Here is an 18,345-nt window from a genome sequence, read left to right on the forward strand (position 1 = left end):
TTAGTTGCTTGAATGTGTCGTAATACATGATCTCACATGAACTACCCTGGTCAATCAGAATCCGCTTGACGTCAAAATCCTTGACTCGGAGAGTGACAACCAGTGCATCATTATGGGGGCAGTAAATTCATTCCAAGTCCTTATCCGAAAAGGACATGACGTTTGTTGCCTCTGTCCTCCCCTTCTTGATGGTAGGTTAGGCACTTAATACTTCCCTAAAGTGCTCAGCCTTCTTGATTGAACCTCTGAGCTCGCATACGCGCTCAGGTTCAAAAACTCCATGAATTACATTGATAGTGCCTTGAGGTGGTGCATCAATTGGCATTCTATTGGGATGGTCATTATGATCTTGGGGGGCCGGTTGCGCTCCTCCTTCAATGTATTTGTCCAAGTGGCCTGCTGCCACCAATTCTTCCAAGTGCTGTCTTAGTGGCGTGCAATTCTCAGTTCGGTGCCCCTTTTCTTTGTGGAAGGTGCACCGTGATCTGTCGTCGTAATTCTTCTGAGCTTCCCCTAGCTTGGCTGGCCACTTGACAAATGGCTCGTCTTTAATTTCGCTCAGAATCCGATATATTGGTTTTTTGAACACCGTTGTTATGGCAGTGCGGATTCTCAACCATCTTTTGTCTGGGTCTTCTCCGTTATCTCGTCTGCCACGTCCGTTTTTATTCTGCCGATCTACTGTATTGACCTTTGCTGAGGTCTTCTTTTCTGGTACTACGGTTGCACTAGATTTTGCTTTTGCACGTGCGCCATCCTCTTCTACCCTGATGTGCTGATGCACTCTCTCCATCAGGGCCTCCATGGTGAGGGGTGGCGTCATGGTAATTGAATCCCTTAGTCGGTTCCCTACTGGTAGGCCTCTTTTATATTGCGCAATGGCTAGATTGGTGGGGCAGTCTCCAATCTGGTTGAATGTCTCCCAGTAGCGACTGTTGTAAGATCTGAGGGTCTCTTTTTCACCCATGTCGATGGAGAGTAACTGGTCTATCTCCACCGGTGTTTTAGTATTTGTCCGAAACCTCGTTACGAACGCTTCTACCAGTTGGGCCCAGGAGGCTATGCTGCCCTCTGGGAGCTTTTCGAACCAAGTCAAGCCTAGGTCGCCCAGACTTGACGGGAAGAGTATGCACATTAAGGCCTCGTTTCGCTTGTACACAGCCATGACTTGGCGAAAGTGGCTCAGGTGTGAATATGGGTCCGTCTTCCCTTCATATGTATTGAATTTCGGCTGAAGGAAGCCTGATGGCAGGGGCGCGTTTTCGATTGCTGGGACAAACGGCGAAGTCTGTAGTCTTGCCAATGCCTTGTCCATTGGTTCGTAGGCCGGTCGCGGTATTGGCATTCCAACCTCGACGCTTCCATGCGTCTGAGGAGCCAACCGTTGTAAGGCTGAAACTCGGTGTGGATCCCTTGCTCTGGCATCCTCCTTGCATCGTGCTTTTTCTTCGAGCACGGTTCGTAAGTCGGATGACCTGGGCAGCTCCGTTTGTCTAGATCTGGTTTGGTGTGAATGTGAAGGCCAATACGTGCTTCCTTCAGTGTATGATCTTTCGGATCTCGTCCTCTCAGACCTGGAGTGACGAGTCCTTGAAGATAAGGAGTGAGTGTCGCCTGTCCTGAGGCTTCTACTCTCTCCTTAGGAGGGTGTAGTATTCCTACTACGATTCTCTGAGTGGCGAGGGGGCGTCTTGTGCTTGCGCCCCTCTCCTGTCGCCATATCTTTAGTCTTCATCTGGCGTTTTAATGCTTCCATGTCCGCCGCCATCTTCCGAATTAGTTCATCTTGTTCCTTTACGCGATCTTCCAAGGCTTGAGGATCAATCTTCCTCCTTTGCCTGTCAGGACTTTGAGAGTGACGAGGGCTGCTATTCCGCCTTCCCCTGCCGCTCCTCCTGGAGTTATGTTGTTGGGGCTCCAAATCTGCCATAGGAGGGACAGAGGGTAATCCTTCACGCCTTGCGCCCCCGTCTAGAGTTAGTCCGTCGACGGCGGACTGCGGTAGTTCTTCAATGTGTGCCATTGGTTTGAGAGAAAGGAGAAGCTTAGTCAAGAGGTTTTTGTTCTTGTCTGTTCTTCCCACAGACGGCGCCAATTGTACGGGGAGGAAATAATTCTCGTATAATCCTGTTGACCAAGTCCACGCTTCTCCGTACGACGTCGCTTTGTCACCTGAAAAACACAAACGTGAGCTAGCCGGCGGGTGTGTGCCGGAAACCTCTCCGATGCCTAAGTCAGAAAACTTGACAAATAGACAAAGCTCTAAGTTCTCAGGAAAATTGTGTTCAATTTTCCTCCTCCAAGGTGGTGGTTGTGAGCTTTTATAGGTTTCGAGTGGCATAATCCTACTAGGACTTTTATTTCTCCACACTGAGTCCTCCTAGGATTCATACTCCTGAGGATAATGCTTATCCTTTTACACCCTCCCCCACTGCTTTAAACCAAGTGGGATGGTTTTCTCCATGGTCGAACTTCCATGTGACCGAAGTAAAATTGGCTATGCCGAGCCACAAGGGACCGAACTGTCCTTAGCTCGGTCTTCTCCTCTAACTTCTTACCTCGGCTGCCCCTGTTCAACCTTGGTGTGTTTAGATCAAACTTCCAAGTAGCAAGTTCTGACCGACCTAACCATAGTATGTCACGACCGGACTAAATGCAAGGTCGGACTTACTTCAAACTGCCACCGGACTAACTCTGAGACCGGCCTACCTAGAACATACTGCGACCGGACTAACTCTGAGACCGGCCCAACTCCAAGTCGCCTCCGGACCGGAGTAGCTTTACTCTTCCTTGGGCCAAAGCAACTATCCCCTCTTAAGCCGGAGTAACTACACATCTCAATTTTGGGCTTCAAAGCCCAACTCGCAGCTCGGCCCAATTTTTCCCAAAAATTACCCTCTCAGAAAGTATAATTCAACTTTGCCATATAATGAGTCTAAGTTATTTGTCATGTTTCACTTAGAAACATTGTCAACTTAGTTCAATTCTATTATATGCAAGCATAATTCAACTCGGCCATATAATAAGTCTAAGTCATTCATTATGTTTCACTTAGAAATATCGCCAACTTAGTTCTACTCTATTATATGCAAGTATAATTCAACTCTGCCATATAATAAGTCTAAGTCATTCATCATGTTTCACTTAGAAACATTGCCAACTTAGTTCTACTCTATTATATGCAAGTATAATTCAACTCTGTCATACAATAAGTCTAAGTTATTCATCATGTTTCATTCAAAAACATCGCCAACTTGGTTCAACTCTATTATATGCAAGTGTAATTCAACTCTACCATATAATAAGTCTAAGTTATTCATCATATTTCATTCGAAACATTGCCATGGGACTGGTTAATCCCATCATACAAATTTCAAATTCATCAAACTAAAATGTTATTATTACTTCAGCTAATAAAATTAAGACATAAACTTCGAAAAACCAAAAATCTTGTGATAGAAAAACTACAAGTTGCAAGTGTTCCAGGGTCTTGGCAACTTTTTGTCATCACTATCTTCAAGCCGATATGCCCCATTGCTGGCAACTGAGATGATTCTATAAGGCCCCTCCCAATTTGGGCCAAGCTTGCTCTCTTTAGGATCTTTCTTGTTGCCGACTACTTTCCTTAGCACAAGGTCCTCAACTTTGAACTCTCTTAGGTTGACCTTCTTGTTATAAGCCCTAGCAAGTTGTTGCTGGTATGCCCCCAACCGAACTGCTGCTCTCTTTCTTTTTTCCTCCAGTAGGTCTAGATCTCGGGCTAGAAATGCCTCATTAGTACCATTTTTCACTCCCTGGGTTTTGATCCCTGGAATGCTGACTTCTAGTGGGATAACCGCTTCAATGTCGTGAGCTATGGCAAATGGAGACTCCCTAGTTGATCTTCTCGGCGTAGTCTGATATGCCCAGAGTACATTGGGCAACTCCTCCACCCATTTTCCCTTTGCTGCTTCCAGCCTCTTTTTGATCCCATCCAAGATAGTCTTATTGGATGCTTCTGCCTGACCATTACTCTGAGGAAAACTCGGAGTAGAGTAGTAGTTCTTGATCTTGTACTTTGCACAAAAGCTTGTGATTAGTTTACTGTCAAACTGTATGCCATTGTCTGCTATTATTGCCCTTAGGATCCTAAACCTAGTGATGATGTTCTTCTATATAAAGTTCTTCACATCAACATATCGAATCTTTGCAAGGGGTTCAGCTTCTACCCACTTGGTGAAGTAATCAGTTGCTACCAGCAGAAACTTTCTTTGCCCAGTTGCTTAGGGCAATTGTCCAACAAGATCCATGCCCCACTAGGCAAATGGCCAATGGCTGGATACTGGGTTCAAATCTGCTGCTGGTTGATGTATCAAAGGTGCAAACCTTTAACACTTCTCACACTTTCTGACGTAGACTTCAACATCATTCTGCATGTAGGGCCACCAGTACCCCTGAGTAATGACCCTATGAGCAAGTGATTTGTCCCCAACATGGCTTCCACATACCCTTTCATGTATTTCATACAAGAAGTCTTCAACCTGGGAGGGATACACACACCTCAAAAGGGGACCAGTAAAAGACCTTCTGTAGAGATGTCCTTCGGCTGTTAAGCTAAACCTTGCCGACTTTAGTCTAGTCTTGTGTGCTTCTTTGTGATCATCTGGTAACTTGTTGTCCCTAGGAAACATTACTATTGCATCCATCTAACTTGGACCCATCTCCAAACACATTGCTTCATATTCTGTGATTAGTGGTTCTACACTTGGGTCTAACAAATAATCAACCATTATTGTCCTTGCTTCTCCTAATTTCATTGCGCTAGTCAGGTTAGCCAAGGCATCGACATGGTTGTTGTCATCTCGACTGACCTATTATAGTCGACAATCCTGAAACAAGGCTAGCAGTCTAACAACTTCTTTGGTATAGGCTATCATTCTTTCATTTCGGGCTGCATATTCACCTGTTGCTTGGTTAATAAGTTGGGAGTCACAGAAGATTACCACCTCGTTGGCTTCCATTGCTGCTGCTAATTTTAACCCTGCGACTAGTGCCTCATATTCTGCTTCATTATTTGAGGCTTTGAACCCCAAATGGATAGACTGTTTCAACATTTGCCCATCTGGTGATACCAACACCACTTCTGCCCCCGCTCCTTGACGGTTTGAACTTCCATCAACAAACAGGCGGAAGGAGTCGTCGATGTAGATATCGCAAGGCTTCGGTTTTTCTTCTTTTTGTTGCTCTGTTGTGGGGTTTTTCATTCCCAGCTGAGTCTCCTCTTGCTCCCTTGGACACCCTAAGCCGCGGCTCACCAGAGCCCGACGTGGGATGGCACCGGGTGTGCACTCGGCCACAAAGTCGGCCAGAACCTGGCCTTTGATTGCCGTTCTGGGCCTAAACTCTAAATCATATTGGCCCAACACTACTGCCCATCTAGTTACCCTGCTTGTTAGATCTCCTTGTTGCAACAGGGACTTTAAGGGGTGCTCAGTCAACACCACATTCTTGTAGACTTGAAAGTAATGATTCAGTTTTTTTGAAGCCATCACTAAGGCTAGTGTTAACTTTTCTAGGGGTAAGTACCTGGTCTCTGCACTTGTTAAGGTTTTACTCACATAGTACATTGTACTTTGTTCTCCTTTCTCTTATCTGATTATCACTCACTTACTTCGTACTCTAAAACGGCCGAGTATAAAAATAGCTCCTCTCCAGGTAGTGGATTTGGTAGAACTGGAGCTGTAGTCAGGTATTTCTTCAAGTCGGCCAAGACGACATCGCACTCCTCTGTCCACAAAATCTGTACTTGTTTTGTCGATGTCGAGCTCTCTAGGCTTACTTCAATGCCCCTTCTACTAACCAAGTACCCCAGGAACTTACCAGACCCAACTCCAAATGTGCATTTCGAAACATTGAGTTGGAACTGATATGTTCTAAGAATATCGAACACTGTTTTCAAGTCGGCTAGGTGATTCTCAGGTTCTTTGGTTTTCACGACTATGTCATCAATGTATACTTTCACTATTTTACCGATCAGATGTCAAAACATCTTGGTCACCAACCTCCTCTAGGTTGCTCTTGCACTTTTCAACCTAAAAGGCATCACTCTGTAGCAATACAGCCCTTTTAGGGTGATAAATGCAGTCTTCTCCTCGTCAGACGGAAAAAATGCTATCTGATGGTATCCCTTGTAAACATTTAGGAAGCTCATCCTTCTATGTCCCGAAGTGGCATCCACTAATTGATCGATCTTGGAGAGTAGGAAACTGTCTTTGGGACAAGCCTTATTCAGGCTGGTGAAGTCCACGTAAACCCTCTACTTTCCATTCTTCTTTTCTACGATAACTGTATTAGACAACCAAGTTGGGTAGTTTACCTCTCGAATGGCTCTGGTATCTAATAATTTGTCCACTTCCTCCTCTACTGCATCCACATGAACCAACGTCAGCCTTCTTGCTTGTTGAATGACAGGTTTAGCCGACCTGTCTACGTTTAGTTTGTGGCATGTGACCTTGGGGTCAATGCTAGGCATCTCGTAGGGCGTTCAGGCCAACACCTCTATGTTTGCTCGCAAGAATGCTTCTAGCTCCCTTTCCTCTTTCTCAGCCAAGCCTGAGCTGAGAAGGAAGAAGTGCTTTTCATCGCCTTGCTAGACTAGAATTTTCTTCAAGGCTTCCTCACATGTGTCAACCAGCTCCTGGCTGACATCCTCTAAGACCTCTATGTTCTCATCCTCAACCTCTATTGTTTCTACTTCTCGCACGTTGTAGGCAGATTTCATTGCTGCCATGGAGCAATTCCTTGCTTGTACCTGATCTCCTCTGAGTTCCTCAATTCCATGCTTCGTTGGGAACCACAACAGCTGGTGTAGTGTTGAGAGAACAACCCTCATTGCGTGCAACCATGGCCTTTCCAAGATAACATTGTAAAGGGAGGGGGTGTCAATTACTATAAACTCTATGCTTACTTTCTTGGTGCCTGCCTGCACCTCAAAATTTATTGCTTCCAGGGGCCATATCGGCATTCTATTGAACCTGACCATCGGGCTATCCAACGGCTCCAAATCATCTCGGTGAAGGCCGAGCTCCTTGTAACATCTGACATACATGATGTCACAAGAGCCTCCTTGGTTAATTAAAATGCGTCTTACCTAGCATTCTTTAATCTTTAGGGTCACTACTATAGCATCGTTGTGTGGATGCTGCACCATGTCTAGGTCTGCTTAAGTAAAGGATACCATTGGTCCCTGGTACTCGTCTATCCTAGGCCTCTTTTGCTGGACCTGATACACATGCTGTAACTGTTTCACTCTCTGAGTCACTCCACGTACCCCGTTCTCATTGACCCTCAAGTGAATCACATTGATCACTCGAGGTCTATCTGCTTACGGTTGCGGTACTGGTGAAGGTGGTGCTGCTGGTGCCTAGGGCAGCCTTGCTTGTTCTTCCCTCGTTCTGGCCTCATCTACTAGGTCCCTTAAGTGACCTTGTCTTACCAAATCTTCCACATGTGCTTTTAGGGCTTTACAGCCCTGTGTTAGGTGTCTATTTTCACTGTGGTAAGCACAATGCTTTCCCAGGTTTCTCCCCATAAATTCGCCAGGGATCCTCTCAGGCGCTCTGTAATATGGCTGGTTCTTGATTATTTCCAAGACTTTATAAACTGGGATTCGGAACACAGTGGTGATTGCCTATGCAGCTCTCAGTCTTGTTTCTTATCTATTAAAATTTGTATCACCATGGCCTCACTTCGGCGAGCCATTCCTCTTCTCTTGCTTTGACGCATTCATTCCGGGTGTATCCTCTTCTGCTTTTGCATATTTCTGGATCCTGGCCATGAGCTCCTCCATACTTTTTGGCAGAGTCTTTGCCACTGACTTTCGAAGCATGCAGTTATCCTCTAAGCCGTTCTTAAAAGATATGACCACTAACTCTTGGTTGCATCCTGGTATTCGGTTGAACACCTCGTAATACCTTTGGCATAAGCCCTGAGGCTGTCACCCTCGCCAATTTTCAGAGCCATTAGGGAGTTTACCCTCAACGGCTGCAATTTGTTTGTAACAAACTTGGCCACAAACATCTCGGCTAGGCTTTCCCAACTCTTCACAGTTCATTTCGGTAACTTGTGAAACCAATCTGATACAATTTCACCAAAGGATGAAGGGAACACCTTGTAAAGTAACGGTTCATTCCTGGTATACAATGCCATTGAATTCAAATATAAGCCGACATGAAAGTTCGGATCGCACTTACCATCATATATTTAAAACCTCGGCATATGAAACCTTTTTGGAGCCTCGAACTTATCTAACTCCACTGAGAATGGTGTTCTCAGCTTGACCGGAGATGTGACCTCGGCAATCTATCGCTTCCTCTAGAGGTAGTCCCTCAAATCCTCCTTAGTCTAACTAGGAGTTCGGCTGTCAATGGATTTCAGTCTTTTTTGGTACGCTGCTCCCGGCATCGTTATGAGTCCTCTTGGACTTCTCTTCATTCACCGTGTCAAAACAAATTTTCTTCTCTTGAACATGCCGATGTTCCTTGACATACATTTCTTTGGTACAAGGCGTCCTCTAAGACTCTCCTTTCATGCTCGGTCGGCATCTCGTGAAGGTCAATGTGAGCATTCCTTTACCTTGTCATGTTGAGGGACTGCTGGGACGACTTTCTGCCCTTCTTTTTGGGCATCGTTCTTGGCTGCCAGAATCGGCGTGTCCTTCAATGGAAACGGTGGCTACATGACATTGTTCTACATCATGAAGTTGACAACCGATTGTAAGTCTGCCAACTTGTTTGCCATTCTCTTCATCTCGCCGTCCCTCCTCAGGCATCTATCTTTCCATATCTGGAGGTCACTTTCGTTATAATACCCTCCTTGATATGCTTTCTTCGATGCGTCTCCCTTTTGGCCGACGTCTTTTTCCCCAGGATTCTGATCCCGAAGTCCTTCATTATAGGTCTCCTCCTCCATATTAGAATCGGTGTGCTTGCCATTCCCACTAGGGATGTCGTCCCCGACCTTTTCTTTCTGCCCGTCGTTGCCCATCTATTCTCCTTACTTTCCCATAGACGGTGCCAAATTGTGGATGTTGATTTTTGACCACACAACCAAACAGGGAAACTCAACAAGAGAGCATCAGTAGAATAGATTAAGCTCGAACACCTTGACACAGAAAGATAAGAATCCGGCGGTGGTTCATCCACCTGGGGGCACTCCGATGATCAAGTCAGTAATCAATATCTCTAAAAAATAACCAATAATGCTTAACTCACTAGACAGGATATAAAAGCATACCTTAGACCCACAAAGGTGCTTTATTTTTATAGCTAGCAATAACCTGATCCCTGTAGAAGCCTAGCTTTAATAGACTTTGGCTCAATGCTCATCTTGAATTCCCAGCTAGATGGAGATAAACTCCCTAAGAGCTTTACTTTTATCCAAACTGAGGTCCCCCCTATTCTAGGACTGTTGTCCCTTATCTGCTTACCTCAGATTCCGGTATCGCTGCAAATAACCTCAGCCTAGCTGAGATCACCTCGGCATCAGGACTATGCCACGTAGCACATCGGCTGACACTTCATCGTCACCTTGGCCACGTGCTGTCATTCACAAAATATGCCCCCACAACTCTTAATTTGGGAATTATACATTTAGACCTTTCAACTACTAAAAAAAAAAAAACTACTAAAAATTATACAAATATCTTCTAAAGTGATGCAATTTTATAAATCAAACTAATTCAAATGTCTAATTTTAATGGTTGAGGGGTGTCCATATAATTAATCTTAAGAATATTTCTATATACAGATTTGTGTCATAAGATTTGTTTTTGAAAATTTTAGGACTTGCTTTTTAAAGATTAAAAAAAAAAAGAAAAAAAAAGTTAGTAGTATTGTTAGATTTTTCCATATAATTTTTTAAATTGCATGTATATTCCTCCATGAAAATTAATAACTTGCCTCATTCCTTGGTGTGGATGGAACAACCATAAAAAGTACCCAGAAAGCAATACCATAAAAAGTATCTAGAAGAGTGTATCTATAGATTACAATCATTCTTAACGTGATTTATATTTATCAATTTTAAATTTACACCATTCATTTCATTTTCGGGATACAATTTGGAGCACAATTTCACGGTAAATAGAATGAATTGTGTTTTGGAAATTGAATGTGCTACAGAAGATAAAAGCAGAGGTTGATTCAGCATTGACATATAGGATGTCATGAAGGGAAGGGATATGTGGGTCATGTGCTATGAACATAGATGGGAGCATGTCTCAAGCCCATTGATCCAGACACTTCTAAGCGCACTACAATCACTCCTCTCCCTCACATGTTTGTCATCAACGATTTAGTTGTTGATTTCTCTAATTTCTACCACCAGTACAAGTAACGGTAACATCAGTTTCTGTATTGTTAATTGTTATCTATTCCTATTATACTTAGGACTCTTGTATTCTTGTACACCTAGGTTTCCTATACACCTAGGTTTCTTGGCCTATACATACAGGCTTCACCTATTGTAATTGATGGATTGAATATATACAATACATAATATTTTCCTCTTTCTCTATTATTCTAACATGGTATCAGAGCCTAGGGTTTTCTTCTAGCCTCCTCATCATCCTCATCACCTTTTTTTTCTCTTCTTTCTTCTCTGGCAGATTGATTCATTCTCATGTTGGTTTTTGCGTATCTCGTCATTTCTTGTTTCAACGATTGGACTATACGATCATCTTTGTCTCATCAAGACGAAGCCAACGCCATCTGAATCATCTCCACGTGTCACCAAACGCGCCGCCAGAAGATTAGGCACGCGTTATGCCGTCTCCTACGCGCATTCACGCGTCTCTACTCCAATCACAAGCTATCTTGCGCCACGGCCTCACCTGCTAACGTGAGTCTCATGTTCTGACGTCATCACTAACGTCAGCCCTAGTTGACTATGCGCCGCTGCTGTTTCTTGCTATTGTGCGCCGCGCGCCTCTGCTAATGTGCGCTACGCGTTTCTAACGTCAGCTTCTTTGCTGTAACGTCATCTTCTGTGCTGTGACGTCAGCCCTAGTGTTGGTATTCCTTTTTTGGTCAAATAACTTTGACCAGCCGCTTTACTACCTTTTTGGTCGTGTTTTTGGCCTGTTCAGACCCTATCCCACTTATTTTCAGTCTCTTGAATCCACTGGTGTGTTCTGTTATGGCAAAATCAGCCTCTAAAAAGCACCATCTTCTTTTTTTTGCACTGTTTGAGCATTATGGATCATACCGAGCACATCCACTCTGTTTCTGTTATCCTTCATGGGTCAAATTATGTTAGTTGGGCCCAAGCTCTCTCTAGCTTCATCAAAAGGAAACACCTTTGGTGCATCATTACTGGTGCTCTTCCCAAACCCAACCAGAAAGCGGATGAGACTGACTTTGCATTCGATGACCATATTCACAAATGAAAAAGTAAGAATTATCAAATTATCACCTCGTTCCAAGCTACCTCAGTTCCCTCCATTCATCTCCAGTTTGGCCGGTTCCAAAATGATGCTCAAATTACTTCCGCTGCCAAAGCAATTTGGGATTTCTTGAGGGACCGTTATCAGACCACTGGCCATGCTCATCAATATCAACTATTGTAGACTCTTCATCACATGTGCCAGGCACCCAATTAGTCTATCAATGAATTCTTATCCCAGATGTCGTCTGTTTGGGACCAGCTAGCTCTTTCTAAGCTTGTATGGGCATATTCTGAGGATGAACAGTTGTTTATTACTTATCGGAATCATCAGCGACTATTATAGTTCCTTATGGCTCTTTATAGTACTTTTGAGCCCGTACGTGCTTTATTGCTCCATCGTTTGCCCTTGTCCACTTTAGAGCAAGCCATTACTAAACTATTATTAGAGGAGTCTCTATTTGGGACTCTTAAATCTCAGCATATGGATTCTGTTCTTGCTACGCCATCCTTACAGAGTTCCTCATCTTCACAGCCCGCTAGTTCATGCCAGTATTGTTCTAACCGTGGCCTTCTAGCTGCTCATTCTTTTGTTCAGTGCCAGGTTCGCGAATGCTTTACTTGCCGTAAGACTGCTCCCGGTCATCTTCAACGTCATTGTCCTTGAGCCCCCTCTAAGAAAGGGTCTTCTCGTTCTGGGTATCAGTCCAAATCTAGCCAAGGTTCTCGCTCTGCTGCTGTTGCCTCTGAGGGTTCTTCTTCTCACCACTCCACTGATTCCGTTACTCCTTCATTCTTTTTGGATGATGTTCAGTCCATCATTCAACAGGTGTTTACCAAATCCGGTACTCCTCCCTCTGCTGCTCTTTCAGTGACTTTAGGTAATTCTCCCTAGTATTTTGATTCTGCATGCTGTAATCATATGAATTTTGACTCCACTATGTTTTTTTCTCTATCATCATCGTCCTCTGTCCCCATCATACACACTGCTGATGGTTCTCATATGACTGTTCGTCACACTGGTCATATTTCTACTTCTACTGTGTCTCTTTCTGATGCTTATCACATTCCTACTCTTCACTTAAACCTTATCTTTGTTGGTTAGTTATGTGAACTTGGTCTAACCGTTATCTTTTCTGCTAATGGTTGTTTAGTGTAGGACCCTCAGATGAGACAAATCCTTAGGATAGGCCGTAAGCATGGACGTCTGTTTGAGCTTAGCCATCTTCGCATTCCTCATAAATCATCTACTGCTGCTCTCCCCACATCATTTACTGCTGCTCCAATTGCTTCCTCTGCTGCATTTACTTCTTTATTGTCTTCTTTGCAGCTTTGGCATTGTCACTTAGGACATGTCTCTTTTAGTCGTTTGAAAACTTTAGTTTCTAGTGGTCGGCTAGGTTGTGTTCGTCTTGAGATATCGATTGTTTATCTTGTCAAATTGCTAAACAACCTGCTTTATCTTTTAATAACAGTACTTCTATGTCTACTGCTCCTTTTGATCTTGCATTCAGATATTTGGGGGCCTTCCCCACATTGACCATAGGGGGGTCAAGATATTTTGTGATTTTTGTTGATGATGTTTCTCGTTATACTTGGTTTTTTCTTCTCAAAAATCGATTTGAACTTAAACAGATTTATTATGATTTCTTTACTATGGTTCGCACTCAGTTTTCTCATAATATTAAAATATTTTGTTCTGATAATGCTAAAGAGTACTTGGATTCTAAATTTTGTCTTTTCTTCAGGCTAATGGTATCCTATCTCATCGCTCTTGTGCAGGTACGTCCCAACAAAATGGACGAGCCGAAAGGAAGCACCATCATATTCTAGACACTACCTGGGCTCTTCTCATCTCATCTTCTTGTCCTGAACAGTATTGAGGGGAAGCTGCCCTCAGTGCCATCCACGCCATAAATCGTGTACTTACACCTGTCATAGCTAATATTTCCCCTTATGAGAGCTTGTATGGTTCTCCTCCTGACTACACCACTCTAAAAGTTTTTGGTTCTGCTTGTTTTGTTCTACTTCAGTCTCATGAATACACTAAACTAGAACCTCGCTCTCGTCTTTGTTGTTTTCTAGGGTATGGTATAGAACATAAAGGGTATCGTTGTTGGAATCCTATCTCCAAACGACTTCGTATGTCTCGTCATGTGGTCTTTTGGGAACACAAAATGTTCTCAAGTCTTTTCATTTCACTTACCACAGTCCACCCACTCACCGATCTTTGCTGATCTCTCTATAGACTTATTTTCTGATGACTTTGATGCAGATTCTGACTCCATGCTTTCACAACCGCCTACGCCTATTGTCCATCCTGTGGATCCTGTGTCTGCTAATGGCCATACACCTTCTCCTGTTGAGGTTCCTCCTCTACCAGAGCGTTATTCCACACGGGTAAGGAAACCTTCTGTTCTTGTCCGTGATTATATTGTTGGTTCTACTACCTTTTCCTCTCATGAACCTACTTCCTATCAAGAAGCTTGTTCTAATCTTCTTTGGCAACAAGCTAAGATTGATGAACTGCAGGCTTTCGATAAAACTCATACCTGGGATGTGGTTGATCTTCCTTTTGGCAAGAGTACTATTAGTTGTAAATGGGTTTACAAGCTCAAAACTCATTCCGACGGTTCCATTGAGCGTTACAAAGCTTTCCTTGTCACCCGAGGGTTTACTCAAGAGTACGACATTGACTATGAAGAAACATTTGCTCTTGTTGCTCGTCTTACTTCCATTCGCAGCTTACTTGCAGTGGTTGTTGCTTTCCACCGGAGTCTTTATCAGATGGATGTCAATAATGCATTCCTCAATAGTGATTTCACTGAGGAAGTTTATATGCAACCTTCTCCTGGTTCTTCTGTTCCATCAAACAAAGTTTGCAAACTTTGTCGTGCTTTGTATGGTTTGAAACAAGCTCCATGTGCTTGGTTTGCCAAGTTCAGCTCTACCATTTATGACTTTGGGTTTTCCTCAAGTGCCCATGATTCTTCCTTGTTTATACGTAAGACGGAGCGTGGTACCATTCTCTTTCTCCTCTATGTGAATGATATGATTATCACTAGAGATGACCCCGAGGGTATTTCTAGTCTCCAACAGTTTCTCTGTCGCCAGTTTGAGACGAAAGATTTGGGTTTGCTTAGCTACTTCCTTGGCTTGGAAATTTCTTAAGATTCATCTGGTTACTTTCTTACCCAAGCCAAGTGTACTTCTGATCTCTTGGCTCGTGTTGGCCTTACCGATTGCAAGACTGCCACTACTCCTGTTGATCCTCAGACTCGTCTTACACCTCTTGAAGATTCCCTATTATCTAAAGCCACCAAATATCGTCAGCTAATTGGCAGTCTTGTTTATCTCACAGTTGCTCGTCCAGATATTACTTATGTTGTTTACATTGTCAGTCAATTCATGGCTGCCCCCCATTCTCCACACTATGATGCTCTGATTCGCATTTTGTGCTATCTCAAAGGCACTTTGTTTCATGGTCTTCACTACTCCGCACAGTCTTCTTTACAGCTTCATGCCTTTTCTGATGCAGATTGGGCGGGGGATCCTATTGACCGTCGTTCCACTACTGGGTTCTGTTTTTCTTGGACACCTCTCTTATTGCCTGGTGTAGTAAGAAGCAAACTCTTGTTGCTCGTTCTAGTACCGAGGTTAAGTATCGTGATCTTGCTGACACTACTCAGGAGCTTGTGTGGCTTCGTTGACTTCTTTCTGATTTGGGAGTTTCTTATTCTTCTGCCACCAATCTTTATTGTGACAACCAGAGTGCTATTCGGATTGCACATAATGATGTTTTCCATGATCTCATCAAACATATTGAGATAGATTGCCACTTCATACGTCAGCATGTTGCTTGGGGCACTGTTCGTCTTCTCTTTGTTACCTCTGCTGAGTAGACCGCTGACCTCTTCACCAAAGCTCATCTTTCAGGACGCTTCTCTGATCTTCTCGCCAAGCTCAAGTTACTTTATGCCTTACTACCTTGAGCTTGAGAGGGGGGGGTGGTTAGTTGTTATCTATTCCTATTATACTTAGGACTCTTGTATTCTTGTACACCTAGGTTTCCTATACACCTAGATTTCTTGGCCTATATATACAGGCTTCTCCTATTGTAATTGATAGATTGAATATATACAATACATAATATTTTCCTCTCTCTCTATTATTCTAACATTTATTAACTTGTTTTCGCTGTTAATTTTAATGTCATAGTGGGTTTTTTTTTTTTTTTTTATGGCTTTGACTTCTTTCAAGTTGTCATTTCAACTAGAGCGCGTGCTTATGTTTGGTAGGTTCATTGTGATGTGAACCGTGCACTTATTTGTTTGGATCCGTTGAGTGAATATTCATATAAAAAATCAACCCTAAACCCTTTTTTTATTTATTTATATTGTTTTCCCTCTTGAGCTGGCTTGGTATTTTTAAAATGGTTTCCCCTCTTATTGCCTTTATGTTGTGCTTGGTTCGTAAATTTATGTAAAAATTTGAAAAAGAAAAGGGAAAGGATCATGGATTTGTTTTTTGTCATTTTCAAATTTTTACCTAAATTCATGTCCAAATATAGTTTGGACTTTTTTGAGAAGTTATTTTGTGCTCGTGCAGCTCACAACTAAATGCAGAGGGTTACATAAATGTGACTTTTAACACTATTGAGGCTATCATAAAGCATTGAGCTCACCAAACAAAAATTGTATTTTATTTTTTGTCTAAATGTGTTGGGTTACAAGATTTTATAATGATCAGAGTTTGAATTAGGAATGGGCTTAAGCTTGGGCTTAAATACGTTCATGTGCAGGCCCAATTGAGTCAGAATCCCCAATTCTGACAAACAGGCAACAAATGATTCTGTGTTATAGATTTTCCATATATAAGAAGCAACATTGTTAAATGATCGTGCGTTTGTGCAAACTGTGGCTTTTTTGCCTGCTTGGTTTTTAGCTACTTTTCTTAGTTTGTAATAAAAGTCAAAAGTCAAATTTTTTTATATTTAAAGATATTTGGGAAGTTGATTTTCAGCTACTAATAAAATTACAATTGTACCCCTTATGGGTCAAAATATGCTACATTGATGAAGTTGTAAATATTTTAAATTGAATTGGTATAATTTGGTCATTTTATTGTGATTCGACATCATAAATAAATATTAATAAAAAAGTCAAAAGTAACTTTTTATCAAGTTCTCAAATTATTTGTCTAAAAAAACTAAAAGTTTAGTTAAAAGCTAAAAAGTCACTCTATACCATGTTCCCAAAACACCCCTTTATCTACAATGTGTGCCTAGCCCCTGTGGTAACTTGGGCATTATACACATCTTTTATGAAACATTAATTCTACACAACGCCCCGCCCCCCGCCCCCCCCCCCCCCCCCCCCCAAAAAAAAGTACCAAGAAGAGTATCCAGAAAATGAAACATGTGAACTAGATTTATTCAACATACACTAATGTTATAGATGGAAATGCCTGAATTTTTACCGTTCATTTCATTTTCTAGTTAATCATTTTGCTCTAGAAGAGGATCTGTTATTCTTTATAGCTGAACATTTGTAGCATGCCGTTTTAGTCAGGAATATCTAGTATACAAGAAATTGCTACACGCTGTTTATTAACCTTCTTCACGGATATTAACCATCATTGACAATATTAGCTTAACTTCTATCTTATTTTATTTTTTTAATTATTTATTATTTATATGGTAAATCACTTATTCATATTATTAATTTGTCACTACACAGGTTAATAGAGCCGTGCTGAAACCAGAAAGGCCCCTGACGATGGCCAAGAATGCAGGCAAACACCCAAACAGAGAAAGAGACTAGATGGGCTAGACGAGTACATACTTTGTGCTTGCTGCACTACTTCATGCCCTTCCTACTGGTGGAACCCAGAGGAGTTCTTTGGACCAGCCACATTGCTACACGTTTATCGTTGGATTTGCCATAGGTGATTTATTTTTTAAATTCTTGTTTTTTAACACACAAAAAAAATTTATCCTTCTATTAAGTGTTCCTTTATAATTGTGAATCGTGATCTATTTGGTGATATATGGTGGTACAATGACCTCTACTTTGAGTAGTGTGATAACAATTTCATGATTGTATCTATAATTTTTTTTTTTTTTTTTTTTTTTTTTTTTTTTTTTTTGCCTTGGCAGTCCAGATGACTTTGCGAACTAGCAATTGCAGGCACTGATGGAGGACCATCAACGTTTGTATCGTGCAATCCACAAAATGAAGGCTAAGCATCTACTTTCTCTACCAGTTAAGAAAGGCTGAAAACTGAGAAGCCTCTTTACCAAGACATCACTTTCTTTTGTAATCTGCTCTTCCTTCCCTGTTATTGTGATTAATTATAAATTAAAGGTTGTACGTCACATACTCAAGTTTTAGTCTGCATCGTACATGATGGCTTTTAGTGCTTGTTAATCAAGATTAGGGCTTTTAATACTACCATTTGTACTAGTTAATCAAGATTTTGACTTTTAGTACTACCATTTCTTTCCATTAATATGAGTATTTGCATTAGTCTCAACAAATTTTGAGTCAAATTATAATTCAGAATTGATTTTTTTTGCATTTGTTTTTGTTTTAGTTGTCATCTAGTCCGGGCACCCGATTATTAAAAAAAAAAAAAAAAAAACTCTCTATTCTAGTTCTATTTCATTAAATTATTCTTTCTTATATGTACTTTCAGATTACTTCATGCAAAGACCTTAATATTGCTGCTAATGAAAAGCAGAAGAAACAACTACATGCATAAAATTCTTTGCACTCCCACAAACATGCAACTTCCAAGTCATTAAGAATAAAATTAGGACAAGTATCAAAACAGGCAGGGAAGGGAAACCATTAATTCTTGATTCAAAACATCAGTTTTTTGGCAACATCAGCCCTAATGACGGAAGCCCCGTGCATGCTTAGA

At 41.9% G+C, this 18,345-nt stretch overlaps 1 pseudogene; it reads left to right on the forward strand.

The window, feature by feature from the left end:
- Positions 1–17,830, forward strand: part of LOC114289408 (succinate dehydrogenase [ubiquinone] iron-sulfur subunit 3, mitochondrial-like) — a 48,139-nt pseudogene extending 30,309 nt beyond the window's left edge.
- Positions 17,831–18,345: the final 515 nt, after the last annotated feature.

Source organism: Camellia sinensis, chromosome 1 (genome assembly GCF_055761805.1).
Source record: "Camellia sinensis isolate YWXY chromosome 1, ASM5576180v1, whole genome shotgun sequence".
In the NCBI taxonomy this organism is placed as follows: Eukaryota; Viridiplantae; Streptophyta; class Magnoliopsida; order Ericales; family Theaceae; genus Camellia; species Camellia sinensis.